General features: G+C 30.7%; 1 long non-coding RNA gene across 1 annotated transcript; it reads left to right on the forward strand.

Moving 5' to 3' along the window:
• Nucleotides 1-3,065: 3,065 nt before the first annotated feature.
• LOC104646221 (uncharacterized) lies at nucleotides 3,066-4,971 on the forward strand. Its single transcript, XR_011219883.1, has 5 exons — nucleotides 3,066-3,638; nucleotides 3,889-3,987; nucleotides 4,074-4,357; nucleotides 4,444-4,542; nucleotides 4,631-4,971. It is a non-coding gene; the product is annotated as an uncharacterized lncRNA (long non-coding RNA).
• The last annotated feature ends 1,492 nt before the right edge of the window (nucleotides 4,972-6,463 follow it).

The raw sequence follows: 6,463 nt of genomic DNA on the forward strand, positions 1-6,463 counted from the left end.
ATACAATTGAATCGAAGTAAAATGTATGTATATTGCATAATTATAAGTATATAGGAAGAAGATATATGTTTTTCTCTCGCTTTATACAAAAACAGAAACACAATATATACACTTTTGTTGTATAAAACGAGAGAAAATTATATTTCACTGCAATTGTATAATTCGTTGGCCTTTTTCGCTGCAATATTTGTATAAAATTTGCATTTATCTACAATTAAATTGAAGTAAAATGTTTGTAAATTGTATAATTAAGTGTATAACACGAATATATATTTTTGCATGTGTATTTACAATTTTCTCTTGCTTTATACAAAACAGAAACACAATTTATACACTTCTGTGTATAAAGCGAGAGAGGCGAGCAGAGGGAGAGTGGCGAGCGAGAATGGGAGAGTGGCGAGTGAAATTTTTGGGAAAGAGGCGACTGACAAACTTTGGCTAACGTTTGCTATGGAACACAATTAAATCAAACCGTAGCTACTCCATTTATTTTAGGTTATTAGTTTGCTATTATATATAATTATCTCTTCTATATATAATCGATTAATTTAAACTAACCCGAAAAGATTCACCACTAAAATCACTTATTTAAACTTACGTAAATTAAATCAATCATATAACTAACATTATTAATCACACTGTTCAATACTCTTGTTATCCATCCTGCTTAGGGATGGGGTAGCCATGATATGATATATATCAAAATATCATATTATATCGATATTTTTAATATTATAATTTTGATATTATGATATTTGGAATGATATACGATATATATCACAATTTTATTATTGTTCTTTATGATATTTGATATTTAGATATAATATATTAAAATAGCGGATATTATATTAAAGTATATAGTACATAAATAACATATATTTTATTAAAATACTAACAAATATGCAATCTAGCTAGTATAAGTATAAGTAAAATGTTGAAAAGTTAAAATTTTAACTACTCCATTACGAGTGAAATGTATTTAAATTATAATTGATTAACAAAAATAGTTGTTAATAGTTTATTTTGCATATATATTTAATTTCACCAAATATATCATACCATAAAATATCAAAATTAAACTTTATATATCAAATGATACTAAATTAATATAATATTTTAAATAATTATAAATCAAAAATATCAAATATATATAGTATAATATCATAAATTCCTATTAAATGACTTTATTATTGAAATGTGTTTTTACGAATATGTTATCTACTCTGTCAATTGAATGGTGCTCAACCAAAACAAACAACAGAATCATTTTATTTTAAATTATATTTGTTGTTATTCCAATTGTCTTTTGTAAAGTTGACAAAAGTAAATTATATTTGCAGGGGCAGAAAATCTGACTGCGCCGCCATTATTTGACGTTTCCCGTTAAGTGGCCGACATTTACCCAAAACTTTGCCACTGTCTCGTTTTCCCATCAGCTAACGGCTATCGATTTAGAGCCGTTACTGTCAATTTACTTTATTTAATGAGTAATTTATAGATATATAAATATTTATAACTTTATTTTGGAATACGTTAATTCAAATAATACTACACAATTTTAATTAATTATTTATTCTTTTATTATTTTAGTGTATACTACGTAACAAAAAAAATAAATTGTTATAATCATGGAGATATATCATTTTGTAAAAAATACTTTCTGAAAAAAAATTAATAAATTTATCCATAAATTAATTATAGATTATATATCACTTTAATTTTTAATAGGTTATTAAATTAATAAATAAACGAATTAACAATCCATTCAAACTTAAATGCATAAATTTTTAATGAACTTATTCAATTTATAAGAACTCTGAATTAGAATAAATAGAGTTAGCCAGCCAAATAAGCTGACTCAACATATAATGGTACTTCCACTTGTTGACAAAAGTATAATAATTACTGTGGTCCTTAGCTCCTCATTGTTTGTGCCCCCACCCCACCCCCACCCCACCCTTACCGAAAAATATATTAATTGCTCCCTTATTTTATATTTCGTGAACTGCTTCTTTTATTTCATATTAATTAAATTTGTGAGGCAAACAAAAATTTGTTTACATAATTTAAATTATATATTTATACTTTTCTTTTTTGTATAGAGTTATTAATATATGCTAGTTCACCCTATTCAAGCTAATTCGTATAGGCTTTGATATTTTATGCGTCAGATCGGCTATTTTTTATGTGGGCCCAGAAAATCGGTCCAACTCATAAGTACGTGGGCTACAGGCTTGCTGGATCAGTGCACTTTATTTTAAAAATTATATTATATTTAAAATTATAAAATTAAATTATAAATTATAATTTTAAAATATTCATAAATATTGACAAAATTATATTACATGACGTTAATATTATTACTTTTTAATCAAATCCACGAATAAATTATCTTTATAATATTCATTAAGTTTTTTTTAAGTAAAATTATAAATATCTAAATAGAAATATTAACCTAATTGTTTTGAGTTTCAACTCTTTTTAATTTTAAATTTTAATATTATATTATATTTTTTAATTAATCTTTATTGGCCCACGGGCCGGCCCTATCGATATTTCTCAAGTCCCTCAAATCAGCAGGCTTATTCAAACAGAGCTAAAAAGTCCTTTTCTCAAATGAGCTTCAAAAATCGTATACCGACCCTATTAAATCTCGGGTTAGGCCAGACCGATCCAAGAGTTGGGAACCAAAATAAGCCACCAAAATATAAAAATGGCCAAAATAAGCCACTATTTTAGTTAGTAACTAAAATAAGCTTAGTGGAAAAAAAAGTTCCACTTTATCTAATTTTCTAAACGTTTTCCATTAAGATCATAACGTGTATTTTTAATGTATAACGAAACTTTTTCTTCCACTTTATAGAAAATTACTTTTACCTTTTCACCTTCTTCTCCTTCTTTCTTTCATTCATGGCTTCTATGTTACACTTGAAGATGAATATTGATGGTCCTAATCCGACAAATGAAGTGGCCCCACAATAAATAAATCAAAAATTCAGAGTAGCACAACCCGACAACATAACAATTCGTCCCTACAAATTATATAAATTAGGTATTTCTTTAACATCTCATATTTTCTTTATTTAGAATGTGTTTCATTTATCTCATTATGTGTTAGTATAGTATTTTTGATTAGCATTCTTTAAAATCTTGATGTAGCATTCTCTTCATTTCTGCTTGTTAGTGGGACATTAAACATTTTTGAGAATGATTTTTTTTAAAAAAAAAAATTGTTTAGAAGAAACATATATCTTCATCTTACACTATTGTTGATAATTCTCCGCCTAGCAAGAAACCTAGTGATTGGTGGCGTAAGACCAAGGGTTATCGGAACCCTAAGAGGAAACAGAGCCTTATTAAGCAGCACAACTACAGCAAGAGCAGCGCCACTTGACGCTGCCAGCTTAGCAGTACGATTCCTCTGTTTTGGCGTCGGCGCCGCCACACCATCCTGATTAAAGGGTTCTTCGATAACAAACCCAGCAGAGGAAATCACTTGCTGGAGTGAATTAGGAAATTTCATCTACTTTTTCTTTTGATAAACCCGGCATTCCGATTTTTTCGAACAGGGCTTCAACGTCTACATTGTTCTTGACAGCAACACAAAGACTTGTAATTGAAGCTGCTGAAACAGAGAAGTGAACACCCAATGCTACCTTTCCGTATTTCTTCAATAGCTCTCTCAATATTCCAGTCATGTAGCAATGTCTATAAGCTTTATGATTTACCGATTAAGTTATTTTTTTTATTTTTTTTTGAAAACAACAATATCTTTTCAAATTATAATCACAAGCCCTACACTGAATGTGAATAACAATTTCACACAACTACTGGAAATTAATTATTAAAACTTTGATTTTATATTAAATTAAGTTTTAATAATTTTAGATTCATACTACGGGACCTTCATCTACAGTGGAGGAGAGTCCCACGACGATCATAGAGGATGTTGTTCCGACAGTTAATGAGGATCCCGATGTTACACAGGTTTATGTTATTTATTTATTTTTGAAATATTTATATTAATTATTAAAACTTTGATTTTATATTAAATTAAGTTTTAATAATTTTAGATTCATACTACGGGACCTTCATCTACAGTGGAGGAGAGTCCCACGACGATCATAGAGGATGTTGTTCAAACAATTAATGAGGATCCCGATGTTACACAGTTTTATATTATTTATTTATTTTTGAAATATTTATATTAATTATTAAAACTTTGATTTTATATTAAATTAAGTTTTAATAATTTTAGATTCATACTACGGGACCTTCATCTACAGTGGAGGAGAGTCCCACGACGATCATAGAGGATGTTGTTCCTACAGTTAATGAGGATCCCGATGTTACACAGGTTTATGTTATTTATTTATTTTTGAAATATTTATATTAATAATTAAAACTTTGATTTTATATTAAATTAAGTTTTAATAATTTTAGATTCATACTACGGGACCTTCATCTACAGTGGAGGAGAATCCCACGACGATCATAGAGGATGTTATTCCGACAGTTAATGAGGATCCCGATGTTACACAGGTTTATATTAGTTATTTTGTAGACTTTTATTTTGCTCCACATTGCATATTCCTATCATTTATACTTTTATCACCACTCTCGTCTCCAGATTTACGTTTATTATGCCAGTGGATGATATGCCGCAAACACCCGGAAGAAAAAAACTTGTTAAAAGAATTGTAAAGAATGTGAACATAAAGGATCTTCCGGCCAAAAAGAGGAAGAGGAACAATGAAGATGAAGATGGATATACGGGACTTAGACCGCGAGATGTTTTACGAATTTCAAAAAAGGGTTGTGGAACATAATATTATTATATTTGTGTATGAATCTTTTTTCGAGGATGTATAGTAAATTATTCTAATCATATATAGTTTGATTTTGGTGTATGTATCTTTTTTTGTGGTGTATAGTATTATTGATACAAGAATAAATTAACACAATTAAACATCTTTCTCTAGCTACTACCACCATATGAGGCGTTTCGAGTTCGTGAATGACAGTTGCGCCTATCATGGCCTATTTGTTTGCACGTTGAGCACTTGCGAGTGAGTGTACTTGCAGGAACATCCATTTCATTTTGTATACGGGTGATTTTATTTACGCCCACTTTTCGTAAATAATTTTTATTTGCTATCATAAGAAAGGGACTATCAGGCCAATACTTTTCACCGCCGAGTGGATTGAATTGTCCAAAGTAAGCATTTTTGTAGCTACGCACAGTGAATTCTGGTGCCATATGCTCCCATGCTTGATACCCAATTTGGTCAAATCCCTTTATCGCATGAGAACACGGAATATAGTATGATTGCCATTTACCACATTGACATTTTCCTTGTGATGCATTTACAATGTGCTTATTACCACCACGACCATGATGCATATGTGTTCGCACCTCAAATATGTTTTCTCTTTGTTGGTGATAGTTGATCAGTGTGTGACGTTGTGACTTTTTTCGATTATCCTCAAAAATCTTGAATGGTTTAGGCATCTATTGTTGCTTTTCCTGTACTAGATGATTAACAAATTTTGATCTTGTAACAAATCGATTCACAATTTGATTATAAGTGAGTCTTACCATTGCAGTAACTGGCAGACCCCTTGCTGATTTGAGAAGACCATTGAATGATTCAGAACTGTTTGTTGTCAGCATGCCCCATCTCTTACCTCCATCCCTGTGCAATGTCCATTTGTCAAGATCGTTTTTCATTAGCCACACATATGCTTCCGCATTAATCTCCTTGATCATTTCCATTTTTTCCAAAAAAAATTCCTCCTGACAGTGATTTGCAGCTGCCCATAATAGGTTGTTCAAAGTGATATTTTTGAATTTTTTTTGAAAATTGGCCTTCAAATGTCTAAACAAAAACGATGAAACTCAAATGGAGCCTGCCAATTCGGAGAATAATACACGGATGAGAGTATTCCATGATGCCTATCTGATATCAATGTGATCCCTCTACGACCCTTGACAACGTGCAAGTGCAAATGATCCAAAAATAAAGTCCATGTCTCTATGCTCTCATTTGCTACTATTGCAAATGCCAAAGGTAATATAGAGCCGTTACCATCTATTGTAATCGCAATCAACAACTTGATATCATATTTTCCATAGACATGTGTTCCATCGATCGATATAACAGGACGACAATGCACAAACCCATCAATGCATGGTTTAAAATCCCAAAACACATAGTTGAATACATGTTCAATGACATCGACACGCCGCTCTGTTTTCCATTCTACAATTGTTCCAGGATTGAAGTGCTTCAAAGCTTCCATGAACCTCGGTAACTCGGCAAAAGAACTCTCCCAAGTACCATAGACTTTTTCAAAAGCCCGCTTGCGACCAAAATAGGCTTTTCTTCTACTTATCAAAATGCCATATGCTTTAAGAACGGCTGTTTGACAGTCTTTGATGGGAAACCTGAAAAGTAATAAT

The sequence above is a fragment of the Solanum lycopersicum genome, chromosome 3 (assembly GCF_036512215.1).
Source record: "Solanum lycopersicum chromosome 3, SLM_r2.1".
NCBI classification, from domain to species: domain Eukaryota; kingdom Viridiplantae; phylum Streptophyta; class Magnoliopsida; order Solanales; family Solanaceae; genus Solanum; species Solanum lycopersicum.